Source organism: Microtus oregoni, unplaced genomic scaffold, assembly GCF_018167655.1.
Source record: "Microtus oregoni isolate MIOR12 unplaced genomic scaffold, Mior012 000031F_ref0000149, whole genome shotgun sequence".
Lineage (NCBI taxonomy): Eukaryota > Metazoa > Chordata > Mammalia > Rodentia > Cricetidae > Microtus > Microtus oregoni.
In genome coordinates, this window is record NW_024543090.1 from 29256846 (window position 1) to 29271452 (window position 14607).

General features: G+C 44.8%; 1 protein-coding gene across 1 annotated transcript in view; it reads left to right on the forward strand.

Annotated features, from left to right (window-relative positions):
• Positions 1 to 14607, forward strand: part of LOC121465587 (acyl-coenzyme A oxidase-like protein) — a 300287-nt gene that overhangs the window by 225009 nt on the left and 60671 nt on the right. The window lies entirely within an intron of this gene.

Here is a 14607-nt window from a genome sequence, read left to right on the forward strand (position 1 = left end):
AAGAACCAGGCTATGGAGAGTGGCTCTTCTTCTGTACTGGAACTAGATGCTCAGAGGACCAGACCTGAGTCCCTAGAACTCTCTTTCGATCTACCTCTTTTCATATCAGTTACATAGTGTTGTCACCTCATCCCACACAAAGGAGCCAGGAATATAGAGGGTGCAGTGTGTATAGAGACCGGCATTCTCTCAGGAAATACGCTGAAGGCAGAGGATTCCTGGAAACACATGAGCAGTTAAGACTCACGCTTATGAAACAGAGCCACATTGGGTAAGAACTCATAGGAAGCTGGGCTTGGGGGTGAGCACGGTCCATCTTCCAGTCAGAGATATGAGGTGATGCTCTGCCGACCACAATGGCACAGTCTAGCGATTTACACCACTCTGCACACCCTGGCCTTTTCATAATGGAGTCAGCTGCAGAGTGGGAAGTCTATAACCCAGGGCAAAGATGCATCCCAGGGAACGGAGGACACTCAACCTACAAAGCATCTTCTAGACACTGTAGAAGAAAAGGTGGGAGATGAAATTGCAAGAGAGGAAAAAGATTATAACAATCCAACCAGTGGGAAATCCCAAAATGCCAGAACAAAGAGAGCCACAGAAATAATCACAGACATGATGGAACAATACTTCCTTTGTATTTAAAAAACATGTTCATTGCTGGAAAACCCGTGCATATACCCTGCATATTAGTTGCTTTTCTGATGCCTTATAAAATACCTGACAAAAATAGCTGAAAGAAGGGTTTGCTCTGGCTCTCAGTTTGAGGTGCTTATCCATCATAGCAGTGGAGGCATGGCCGCCGGAGCTCGAGGCAGCCAGCCACATGTGCCTACAGTGAGTGCATGGCTCACTCCCTTCCTTTATATCCAGCCCAGCCCTTGGGATCATACTGTCTGCGTTCAGGGTAGGCCTTTTCTTCTCACTTAGCCCTTTCTAGAAATACCCTCCTAGATGCACATGCAGGTGTGTCTTTCACGGTGATTCTGTTGCTCTTATTTCTACTCCCCACATAGTATAGATGCTCTAAGACTTGCTAAACATTCAGAAATATTTTCTGTTTACAGTTCTTCTCTGCCAGGGGAGAAGTAATCGTTTTCATTAGTGTCTAGTCTGATTGCGAGAGAAGAAAACTTTCACACATGCGAGTGTGTTTTCCAAACATCAAATAAACACTAGGCAAAGGATGTGCTGAAAAAACTGGAGAGGGCTCTAGAGCCCGACAGCTAACATTCGTTGCTGCCAAACTTCAGCGTCCTCTTCTGTAATTTAGAATAATAAGGCCGCGTACAATGCAAATGCGCTGCCTGCTGGAATACCACTGGATATGCAAAGCAGCCGCGGAAGCTCTAACTCTTGCATTCATGTTAATTACCCAAGTTTCTATCGTCCTGTAACCTGTTTATAGACAATACGATTAAATATTCATAGCACACAGAAGTTTCAAGGGCTAATTAGAAAAGAGACCGTGAAGATTATCAAGCAGGCTCCTGCCTTGGGGAAAGTCCACGTCTAGTTTTCGCCTGAGGCGAAATTAAGATAAAACCTATAAGGTCAGTAGAAAGAATATGGACATCTATTATTTTAGTTTTTAGTTTTCACTCATCAGCTGGCTGCGAGTGGCTTGTGTTTGCTTCCATAAATGAATTGGATATTGTAATAAAATGATTCTTATCAGCAGTTTGGACATCTAACCTAAGCAGAGCTGGTTCAACCGTCTTTGACTAGTGGTCAAAGAAGGGAAAATTCATCTAGCATCCACAATATTCCTGAAAACAGCTGGAATATTTGGCTTAGAGTTTTTCAGATGAAAAGGCAAAGCCATGAGGGCTTTGGGAATCTGCGTGTCTTCCTAGTTCTTTGGTAAAACCTTGACTTTTTTTATTTCCTCAAAAGCACATTCCATTAGAGCCATGCTTGGCCAAACTTCTCAGTGCTTTGGACAGCCACTCTACCCCCACCCTGTAGTGACAAGAGGATCCTACAGCAGATCCAGCCTGTGCAATCACTTGACAACGTGTTTCTCTGCCCAGAGTGGTCAGGGCTTCTCTTCAGAGTACCAGAGAAGCTTTTCTGCTTTGCTAGTGACATTGGAGAGCACTGATTCCCTGAGCTCCCATACGGGCTCATTTCTCCAGTTTTCCAAACTTGGGGTGCAAGGGCTGTTCATAATTGCTGCCTCAGTTCCCCATGGGTAGGAGAAAATAGAAACCAATGAGTGATAGCTTGTCACATTGAGAATATCACGTCACAAAAAGCCGCCACTCTACAGAAAAGCTCTGTGGACAAGAAGATGGAGCATCAGTAATTGGTATGTTTGAAAAAACGACTTTGCTTGCAAAGATACATTACAGAAGCTGGATGGGTGGTAGGGTGAGAATGTGGTAAGTCTGGACTTAGTTCACGGACTGCCTCTCATCGCTGGTAACATTCTCTCGCATTAGATGTATCTCTTTATTTTTTATTGTTTCTTTAGTTTTTAAGAATTTCATAGATATGTATAATATATTTGCATTATTTTCATCTATCCTTTCACCCCCTCTATCTCTGCCTTCCCCTTCCCTCTTATATCCATAACATAGCTATGGTTATATAACAATACGTTTACTGATGATCACTTGGGACCAGATAACCTATCAGATGATGCGTGCTGGAGAAAACCAGTTCTCTCTCTCTCAGAAGCTATTGATTGCCTGGAGCTCTTCCCTCAGGGGGTAGGAATTTTTCCAACACCTATTGCCTTTAGGCAGGGCCTATTTAGGCCACAATATGTTGAGATTTCACAGGCAGCATCCCTGTCAAGCCAAGAATACATGATTTTTCAGCAGTCCCAGTCCTCTGGTTCTTACAGGCTTTCTGTCCCCTTTGCCTCTCTGTTCCCCACACCTTAAATGTGGAGGTTGTGTTGTATGTGTACCAAGTAGGGCTGAACATCCTGGTCATTTGCTCTCCACATTTTGACCAGTTGTGGATCTCTGTAATAGCCCCCATTGGTGGCCAAAAAGAAACTTCTTTGCTGAAGGGGGTCTCCCTTTTTCTATTGCCATGATAAACCACCATGACCAAAGCAACTTATAAAATAAGTGTTTGATTTGGAGCTTGTCGTTGCAGAGGGTTAGAGTCTGTGAGCATCATGACGGAGAGTGTGGCAGCAGGCAGGCATATGTGGTGCTGGAGCAGGAGCTGAGAGATCACATCTTTAGCTGCAAGCAGGAGGCAGAGAGAGGCAGGAAGATAAGTGAGAATGGAATGAGCCTTTTGAACCCTCAAAATTCACCTCCAGTGACACATTTCTTCTAATAAGACCACACCTCCTAATCCTTCCTGAACAGTTCTACAGTCTGGGGACCAAGCATTCAATCATATGACTCTATGGGGCCATTCCCATTGAAACCACCACAAAGGGCAATACCTACACTTACCTATGGCTATAAGAATAAGTATTTAGAGTATGGTTAGAAGCTTTGTTGGTTTAGGAAAATGGCAATACTATTCTCCTCTAGAGTCTGTGACTCCTCCAGACACAGGTAGTTGGTCAAGTTTACAGTATGAGCCTCTGCTTTAGAGGGTGTAGGAATCTACTGGAAAAGATTGTTTTCAGAAAGCTGCTGCAGGCTCCCCTCCACCATGCCACAAGGCCAAGTTGAAAGGGAAGGGGAGTGGTTTGCAAGCAAGCATCAGGACTTAACATCAAATCCAAGGCAGTAAACTGATTTAAAAACAAATACATACTACCATTGATTTTCCTTATACGGAGATTGGATGGAGAGTTAGTGGAGGCTGGAAACAAGGTTGCTAGAAGTGTAACTATGTAGCACTTTCTATTTAGACAATTACTCTCACTTTGGATTTTATTGTCATGAATACACAGCCTGAGTACTCCACCTGTGTAGGACTTAAAAGTAGATCTTTGAAACGGAAGGACAACACAGCACTTCTGTAACTGTTCCGCTTGCTACAAGTTCAGCCCTGACAATACTTTGCTCATGTCTGTCGGTTGAGGCCAGGACTCTCCTCTGCACTATCATCTGTAGAAAAGACAAACTGCCCATGTTGGTGACTGGATGGCCCATGAGTGGCGCATGCCCATGAGAAGGGCAATTAGGACATCTCTCAACCAAGGAGCTTCACAAACACTGGTTAGGAGGCAGCTGATGGATCTAGGAAAACACGATCGTCAGTCAGCCCAGACAGAATCCACCACTTACCGTACCCATGTGAAGGTCCAGATAGAACGGTGGCCATCAGTCTGCTTGTGAAATTTAAGACTCATTTTTATTATGTTCAATTATGTATTCCTGTGTGTTTGGGGGGGCTGGGGTTATGTGCAAGTGAGTGCAGGCACCTGTGGAGGCCAGAGGCAGCGGATCCCACTGGAATTTGAGTTACAGATGGTTGTGGTTCACCTGATGTGGGTGCTGGGAACTACAGGGTTCTCTGCAAGAGCAGCACTTGTTGGTAACCACCGAGCCGTCTTTCTAGTCCTAGTTCTTAAGTTTTAAAACAAACAGGCTGGATAGATGGCTCCATGGCTAAAAGCATATTGCATATCACATATTGCTCTTTCAGAGTGCCTGGCTTCCATTCCCAGCACCCATGTAGGGTATCAGCCTGCAACTCCAGCTCCTCAAACTCTATCGTCCTCGCCTGACCTCCATAGACGCTGCACGCACCTGCTGAGGTGTACCTCTGAATGCATCATTAAGAGTAAAAGTAAAATTTAAACAAAAATAATCAAACAAAAAACACACACATGGTGACTGGAACAAGCAGATACTTTCCTAAAGGTCTCTTGACATATAAAAAGCAAAAGTTTTGCTTCAAACATAGATCATTAGAGTCAGAAAGTGAAACGTTTGCAAGTTTGTGAAAAACTGCGGCCTCCTCTCAGTTGACTAATATGTAAAGCTCTGGAATGTAAAACAGCTTCTTATTGGTCAGTGAGTGATTAGGGTTTAAATTCTGAGTCAGGGAAGGAGTAGGTAGTGGCCTGGAGAGTTCTGGGAACAGAGAGGCAGGAAACTTCAAGGCAGGTTGCACTCAACTCCCAGCTTTCATTGCTCTCAAGATTTGCATAGCTCCTCCCTCATTGTTATGGCCATCATTACTTTTTTAAAGCCCACTTAATAAATTCTCTCTCTCTCTTTCACACACACACACACACACACACACACACACACACTTGTTTTGTTCCTTAGAGAACCCCGACTAAAATGTGTCATGAAAAATACCCCTTTTACATGTTCTTTTTCTTACTGTCTTGCTCCTTTCTCTGCCCACAACAACCCAGAAAACCAGTCAATACTAGGATTCACATTTTCTCTTTATTTTTTCTTTTCCCTTCACTTCCAACTCTTTTTGTGGATGACTTTTCCTGGAAAGAAATTAGCAAGTGTCTGCTCATTCCACACAGAACACCTTGACAGAACAAAGAGATGATTCCCCCCCCCCCCCCGCCCCCATGTCTAGCCTAGCGAATCCGTGGGATTCACTACAGAATGAATAGATGAGGAGTGACTGGAAGGCAGGACATCACTGAAAAGCCTGCCTCAGAATAGGTCATGACAGCTGGGAATCTTTCTCTCAGCAGTTGTTCCGACTTATACAGCCTGTGCAGAGACCTTGTAAACTGTAAGTTTTAGAGGCTTCCTGTGCTTCATAAGTTGTGTTTACTTCCTGGGTCTTATGAGCTTCCCTCCTCCCTCCAGGGAGGGGTGTTTCTGTTTGGAGAAAATAGTCACATAATATCCTCTTTTTCTCATACACAGAGCTGAAGTTATCTTTCCTAGGAGGGACTAGAAAGGTAAAGAGGAAGTCAAAATAAAGAAGAGAGTGGGAAAGGAAATTGCACTCCTGATAACTACAGGGAGGAGTGGCCATTTCCATGGGAGTACAGGAGCTTGGATCCTTGAGATCTTATTATTAGACCCATTCCTTATAGGCAGTCAGCCTGGGACCCAGAGTCCCTGGTTTCTTCATGTGTCAGTCACCAGTGGCAAGGAAGGCTCAGAAGTGGACTGCAAAGACAGCGTCCTTTCCTGTTGGTGGGTCCTTCTTACCGCCGTTGCTACCGGCTGTCTTCTTGACTCGAAAGTCTCTGTTTTCCCTATTCCTGCACATATTACTTGGAAACAAAAAACTTCTCCCCGAGTTATCCATTCAGTGAATTCCTATTTATATCAGAATGGATTTGTAGATAATTATTTTATACTTTGAGTTATAATCCAATAATGTTGATCAAATTGTTCCCAGTTGTGGTCATGGTGAGCTGCTTTGTTGCAGTTGGTCTCTGTGTCCCTTTGTTGAACACCCCACCACTGTGTTTCCTCCCTCCCTCCCTCCCTCCCTCCCTCCCTCCCTCCTTCCCTCCCTTCCTGAGCATTTTCTTGCTTCCTGGTTTGTCTTGCTTCATTACTGGCAACTCTGTATCAGTCACTTCTTGAAGGAGCTCAAATCCAGTGTCTCGTCCTCCGGTTCCCTCTGCTTCCTATTCAAGGCCATAGAATAAATATAAATATGAGCATACATGAGTCATGTCCATTAGAAATCACGGGGTTTAAGGGTAACTCCAACCTCATACACAAACAGCAGGGATGTTCTGGTGTCACTCTTCTGTCTGCTGTTTCTTGCTTGTTTGAGAATTCCCAGGACGTATGTTAAGAACGTAACAGAATTGCTCCTGGTGGGGAACACATTAACTAACGAGGATGCAGTATTCTTCTCTATAACATTAGCCCTGAGAATCCAAACAGCGTTTCTAACATTTAATTATCAATCGTTCTAGTCTCTGTTTGTAGTCTTCTTTCAAGTCTGCCTATATCCTGGCTGGTGTATACCCCCTTTCTCGTCTCTTTGAAAATTATTATTATCAAGGTCTCTATAAAAACCCGTGAAGCTCCCTAGCCTCGCTGCTGTGCAGAAAGCTGCATTCAGGGAACTCTTGCTCCTTTCTCATCCGCATACCCCGTTCTTCGGCCTTTCTTTCTGTTATGGTTTGAAGCTGAAATAGCCCTCTGCAGTCTGAAGTGTTGAAGACTTAGCTCCTCTCAGGCAGTTCTTGAGAGGTGACTGAGGACTCAGACATGGTCCATGGAGTAAGCCATTGGCAGATCTGCAGTTTAGTGGTACTATTGATCAGTGGCGGAAACTAGAAGGTAGGTCTTAGTGGGAGGAACTGGGTCACTAGGGCTGTGCCCCTGAAGAGTCTCTCTCTCTCTCTCTCTCTCTCTCTCTGTGTGTGTGTGTGTGTGTGTTTTTCTCCCTCCCTTCCTCCTTTCCTCCCTCCCTTCCCTTCCTCTTTTAGTCTTCTAGTATGAAGTGAGCATACTCTGATGTTCTGTTTCATCATAACCCAGAAACAATAGACTGCTTGTGTGTCTCAGGGATTGCGTCCTGATGAGGAAGAGTGTGGGCTCACCTTTCTCATCCTCACTACCACACTTCCATCTCTTCCTTTCCCCCTTTGCTTCACTTTTAGCAGTATTTTTTTCCCACAAATGAGTGTAATATGCATGTGTGCCTGCTCATAAAGCCATTTTCTTCTATGGCTGGTCACCTTCCTTAGACTTGTTTCTCCCCCTTAACAGCACACCCCAAAAGCCCCATGAGGGCCTAAACATCCCCGCTTCATCTTCCTGCACTGCAGAGTCATCTCTTTGTGGCTGTATCTCACTGAGCCTCTCTCATGTGTTTGATTTCCCACTTAGCATTTTGTAACTACTGAAACTGCACGCAGAGGGAGAGGTGACATCAGGCGTGTCTACTTCCTCATCCACAGAACAGAAACTGTTCGCATGCTTTTCTTCTCACTCCTTTGATGGGTGGTGTATGTTATCTCCATGCTGCGTGTGTGTGTGTGTGTGTGTGTGTGTGTGTGTGTGTGTGTGCAGCTTTTGTCTGTGTGAGGGCTACTTCAGTTTCTCTTGTGTTTTCTGTTATGCCCTTTTCCCTCCTCCATAAAATTCTGATATTTTGCCCAGCAATTTTTTTCTGTGCTGAGTACTGACCAAAATATCCTCTTTCTCTTAAAAAAAAACTCTGAATTATTTGAATATTAAGCAACACATCAAGAAATACTCTATGAAGAAAAAAACATAAAAAATAGTTATTTTTAAAAAGAATAGTTAAGGGAAAAAGTATGTTAATCAGAATGATAATAAAATTACAGCATACCAAATTCTATGGAGAGGACAAGGTATAGATTGAAATAAAAAAGCTTGAAACAAATGATGTAAACTGCCACCTTAAAGGGCAGAAATAGAATAACAGATGAGTAGAGATAGCAACAAAAATAAGAGAAATATAAAACACAGGGAGAAACATCAGCAAACTTAAAAGTCTCTTCTTTGAAATGATTAACAGAATTGATTGACCCCTTGCAACACTGATGAAGAAACAGAGGGGCCAAGTGTGAGCAAGTGATATCAGGAACAAAGAAGGAATACGCTGACATCTTGACACACACTCCGGGCTCTGCAGTATGGCACAGCATAGACAAACATGAGCAATGTGGTCAAGACAGGGTTAGGAGAAAATCCCGGAGAAACAACTCCCGCTAGGAGCAGTGGCACACACCTTTAATCACAATGCTCAGGAGGGAGAGACAAGTGAACATCTGTGAATTAGAGGCCAGCCTGGTCTACAGAGCAAGTTCCAGGACAGCCAGACCTACACAGAGAAACCCTGTCTCAAAAAAAAAAAAAAAAAAAAAAAAACAAAACAAAAACAAAACAAAAAACCCAAAAAACAACAAAAAAAGCAACAACAAACAAACAAAAACTCAAATGCTAACAAAAAATAAAAGATCTGAAAGTATTTTTAAATGAATTTGGTTTTTAAGAAAACATTGCTATAACTGAAAAGCTCCAGGTTTATGTCATTTTCTTGTTGAATCCTACCTTTCATTTTAAACACAGCAGTGCTGTCTCTGCTAGGCAGTGTTTTGACACTTTGCCGCAAAGACACAGTATAACAAGGAAAAGATTGATCTTGGCCCACAGTTTCTGAGGCCTCAGCCCATGCTGACTGGCATTCTCTTCCACACTGTGCTAAGTCAGAGCATTGTGATACAGGGTGTGGCTGTTTACCCTCAGCAGCCAGGAAGCAGAAGGAAGGAAAGGAGAGACTGCAGATTGTGTTTTGAGGCTGTCCTAGTCCAGTCATGGGAACACTGGTATGAAGCTGCACACATCACCAGAGCACTGCAAGGTCCACTTAGCCATACATATTTGCTCATTCAATTTCTGACAAACATGAAATAAGTTCAACGATGAAGAGAGAATGTTGGAGGAGGTCGCTTGTTCTTTCTGACCTCCCAGCTAGCTTAGACCCAAAATAATCACATAGAAACTGTATTAATTAAATCACTGCTTGGCCCATTAGCTCTAGCTTCTTATTGTCTAAGTCTTACATATTAATTTAACACATTTCTATTAATCTGTATATCACCACGAGGTCATGGCCTACCAGCAAAGTTTCAGCATGTCTATCTCTGGTAGCAGCTCCATGACATCTCTCTGAGTCCACCTTCCTCCTCCCATGCTATAGGCCAAGCCAGTTCTTTATTCATTAGCCAGTAAAAGCGACACATAGACAGAAGGACCTCCCACACCAAGATAGATTCTGAATGGAAAATGAACAGTGGACTGTTTCCTACTCAATATGGAAGTGCTCATTAAAGACCCGTCATAGACCTGAATAGAAGCAGGGAAACTATAAATTTCCAAAGAAAACAGGGAAGTATCATCAGCATTATGCTGGAAGCCAGAGTAAACAAAGATCTCTTAGAAAAACGGAAAGCACCCATCATTTACATTAGCTATCGATACACTGTTATTGTCTGAAAGCCAGCCATCAGAACAGAGGCAAGCTCTAAGCCTTGGAGCAATTCCCCCAGTGTCTGTGTCTGGCACAAGCTTTTTTTTTTTTTTTTTTTTTTTTTTTTTTTTTTGGATTTTTCGAGACAGGGTTTCTCCGTAGCTTTTGGTTCCTGTCCTGGAACTAGCTCTTGTAGACTTATCCAGAATGTGTGGAGAACTCTCACGCTGCAATAGTGAAAAGATACAATCTGAGACAACTTTGCACAAAAGACTTGAAATCCACCTCATAAAAGAAGATAAAAGGAAAGCTAATGAGCATGTGAAACTGCCTGATCTTATTAGTCAGAGGGAGCCAGAAATCAAAACCACAACGAAGTACCAACACCCGCCCACTGGCACATTTCAGCTGAAGTGCTCCATGGAGCTCAGCCAGCAGTGGTGCAGGGCAACCCTGGGTCTCATAACTAAGACATTCGAAGGTGTAAACATAGAAGCTGGGGCTGTAGCATGATAGCAGAGTGTTCATTCATCTTCCATGCACGAGGCCCGGAGATCAGTTCCCTGTTCGCTCTCTCTCTCTCTCTCTCTCTCTCTCTCTGTATGTATCAAATACACAGCTATGTGGTTCATAAATAGCCTTATAGAGGAGCGTTCATAGCAGTTTTATTAATAACCCCAAGTTGGAAACTGGAAACCGAATGTTTATAGATATGAAAACTAGAGAGGTAAATTGTGGTTGACTTCACAAGGTGAATCATGTGAAACAGCATGTGTGAATTTTACAGACACGCTTAGTGATATGAAAGAGTTTTACTGGCTGGTCCCATTTATGTGGCAGTCAAGGAGGGGAAAGACTAGTTGAGGGTGATGCAGTAGTCACCATCCAAGGGAGAGAGTGGTGTTGCATGGGGAGGCTCCGAAGGGCCTGGGAGATGCTGTCCTTGATTGGCATGGTTCCAATGAGTATGTACACGTACAGAAGAACTCACGGATGGGTGTTGGAGACATGACTCAGTCATTACAGTGCCTGCTGTACAAGCGTGAGGACCTGAGTTCAATTCCTAGCATCCACTGTATTACACAGCTGTGGTCACAGTGCTGGGGAGGCAGAAATAAGGATCTTTGGGACTTCCTGGCCAGCTAGTCTTTCCAAATTGGGGAGCTCTGGGTTAATCAAGAGAGTCTGTTTTTAACAAAACAAAGTGGGGGGCGGTGGAGATGGCTCAGAGGTAAAGAGCACCAGGTGCTCTTCCAGAGGCCCTGGGTTCAATTCTCGGCAACCACATGCTGGCTCACAACCATCTATAATAAGATCTGGTGCCCTCTCCTCGCAGGCAGAACACTGTATACATAATAAATAAATCAATCTTCTTTTTTAAGTGAAGGGCAATTAAGATGGTACTGACATTGACCCAGAGCCCACATACAATCGTGTGAACATGTGCACACGCGCATGCCTCCCCCAAACACTTTAAAAGGCACTGAGCTGCAAACTAAAGGTGATATGTCACACATCTAACTGCGCATATGGTGTATGTATCTCAATGACAGGATTTAAAGGTCTAACTCAAACAGGGCATCTCGGAAGTTAGGCTGTATACATGAGAGTCCCTCCATTTTTCTATATAAGTTGTAAACTTTGAGGTCCTACAGGTGGCCCAACCTGTTGTCTCTTATAGACCGAGTGAGGAAAAGAATCAATGGCAAAGGACATCAGTGAGAATTCACTAGGATCTGTTCTGTGCTGGGCTCTGTGTTAAACAATTTTCAGTGTCACATGGTAAAATGCAGTGGGTCCTCAGCAGCACGGAATCTAGACAGCACGGTGACAGACCAGAATGCGAGAGGCGAGGTGTGGAGGGCCAGCCCTGATGGCACACAGAGGAGCCGAAGAGCCTGGACATTCTTCTTGGGCCTTGATTTGAGGCCAGACCTCAGGAATCAGGTCTTTGGAGAGATGGTAAGGGTGGGGCCAGTCCTGATAGACCTGTAGTTCCTTGGAGAGCTCCCTGACCAGGGTTGACATAGGGACAGAAAAATTAGTTAATGCAACAATGTACCTGCCAGCCAGTTGGTGGTGGCGCATGCCTTTAACCCCGGCACTTGGGAGGCAGAGGGAATTGGATCTCTGTGAGTTCAAGGTCAGCCTGGTCTACAAAGGGAGTTCCAGGACAGTCAGACAGAGAAACCCTGTCTAAGAAAAAAAAAGTGCACCCATCATTCCACTTCAGGCTGCCCTCTCCAAAGGCAGATCGTTGTGCTCTGCTGAGGTCACAGTCCTTGGCAGAGTTCTTGTCACTGCAGTTGTGAACTAGATGAAGGGAACCAATAAAGTGATCCTAGTGCATGCCCTCCGTGGTTTGATGCCAACTCAGTGGGGCAACCGCCCTCCTGCCTGCAGGGATGTCAGTTAGACCACAGGCAGGCAGGGAGCTTCTGCTTCCACCGGCCAGGTTGAAGCAGCTCACGTAATCGGGGATGAAGCATTTAAGACCAAACACAGGGGTGACATGTGGAATTGGAGAACAGACTTGGTCTGTCCCCATCCAGGGGCACACATCTGGCCTCCACACTCTGAAGACAGTGCTAACACCAGCTTTACTCTCTTGTTTCAGAGGCTGACAAGGGAGGGGAGAGGCCCCTTGCTGACTTAGAATCCTTCCTGGTAGCTCTTATAAACATGCCCAGATTCCCACTGGTCTCTTTCTTATGCTTACTGGTTACTCGGGCAGTTAGTGCTGGTTCCAGTGAGTGGATATTTAGCTTAGTAGGTAAAGTGCTTGCCTAACAAGCATGAGGCCCTGGGTTCAATCCCCAGCACCACATGAGAGCAGTGTTGTAAGGCGCATTTGTAATCCTGGAATTTGAGAGGTGGAGTAGTTCATCACTGAGGCTGACCTGAGTACCATGAAAAGAAAGTAAACTCCTCAGTTCAGCGAAAGAAACATAACTGCTTAGTTGAAACTTAGGACGTATAATTAAGAAAGGACAGATGGACAGGAAAGACCTATAGGTGTTTTTATTTGAACTATGTTTTTGTTTGAAAATGTTGTTATAGGGACTCACATATACCACGCACTGTGAGTGTTGTCGGCTGTAAAGGTATATAATCCCTGTCCTCTAGGAGGAAGGGTGGCTTGGGTTCTATACACAGAGAGATGGAGGAGAGAGAAGGCCCCTGTGTTCTCGGTTCAGGACAGATGGGGGAGGCAGTGAGGATGGAGGTGAGTCTTAACAATGAATGGACTTTCCTCTCAACCCCAGGCACAAAGTGAGGCTAGACCTTCCAGACAAGACTTGGGGAGGTCAGGGAACAACTGTCACAGCCACCCTAGCACCGAGCTAGTCAGATTTTCAGGTCACAAGCTAGAGACACCAGTAAGGGAGGGTGACAGTGCTGGTTGGTGGACCGGCGCCTTGTGTATCCTGTACAGGGCACTGAAGACCTCCTACGTCACCTTCACAGAGGAGTCCTGTGACGATCCTCCTCTTGTCAGTGCTGCAAGAGTGACCTATGTGTTGGTCACAGTCACCAACAGCCCAGAGTGTGAGCCTCAGCTGAGATGGTAGCCGAGAAGGGTCATTTGATAGAGAGCAAAGGTGCACTGGGCTCCAGCTTGCATCTTGGGAACACAGGTCAGCATGACCAAAGAAGAAAGACCCCTAAGGAGCCCCAATTACAGCAGGGTTAGTGATTTCCATTCCAGATGCCTCTCCTCTGAACTCATCCCTAATGCCCCCAGTTTTCTCCACCCAATGCCCTCCTCTCAGCTCTCACCTCCTGGGTCCCAGGTTCCTCACCAGCAGAACAGCTGCAGCTTTGGGAAACAAGATCTCCAGGCACAATATCGTTCCCATATTAAATGTATGTTGTTCTGCCTTTTGTGGACTTGAAGTAATACTAAAGGCAGTCAGGTCCAATAACACAGTCTTCATCTGAATGGGGAGTATATGCTGTTGAAACGCGATCTAGCTGACCAGACTCCAGATGCATGTGTCGGAGCCTGTACAGTGTATTTAAGACCCTGTGATTGGGTTCTTCCTCTTCTCTCTTACAAGAGCAGCTAAGGAGGAACTTTGCAAATGAGGATGCTGTTAGGAAAGGGACCAGGCAGCAAACATTTATTTACAAATCTGTTACTGGAAATTATCAAGGTCCATTTCAGGAGTTGAGCTTTCAAATGGCCAAAGAGAATGCATCACCCATAATCATTTTCTATCCCTGATGGCTCGGAAATGAAAAGCAGACTCTTCATTGGACATGAAAGCAGGGGAAATTAGGAAGTAATATATTCAATTGTAGAAGCCCTTTGCCAAGACTGTATTGATTTCATATTCTGACAAGTTCAGTTAAGCCTCCATGGGGAAACACTTTTGAAGCAGGTCCCATCTAAGATATGTGTGTTCCTACCACTTGGGGCTGGATGGAAGTGGTTATATGGGGATGGGCTCAGTTTTCTCTTTGTGACCAACCTGTTCATACTGTTTGTGGGAGAGCGTGGGCTGCAAAGGTCCTAGCAGGACTGTCACAGCCGTGTTGGGAGAGGCTGGCTGTCTCTGCTGAACCCACTGTTCCTATTTCTCTGCTTCCAACCTGTGTATCTACCTCTAATCCTAGCACCCATCTTCAGTGCCCAATTCTTCCACCCAGCCATTGTTCTGGTCAGGCACTCAGACTTGTGCTAGGTGCTGCAGTCACACAATCAGAGCAGTGCTCACGCTCCAGTACTGAAGACTTCCTGGGATGGATGTGCCAGCTGGGTGGGAGGGTAGAGGAGAACGCCGA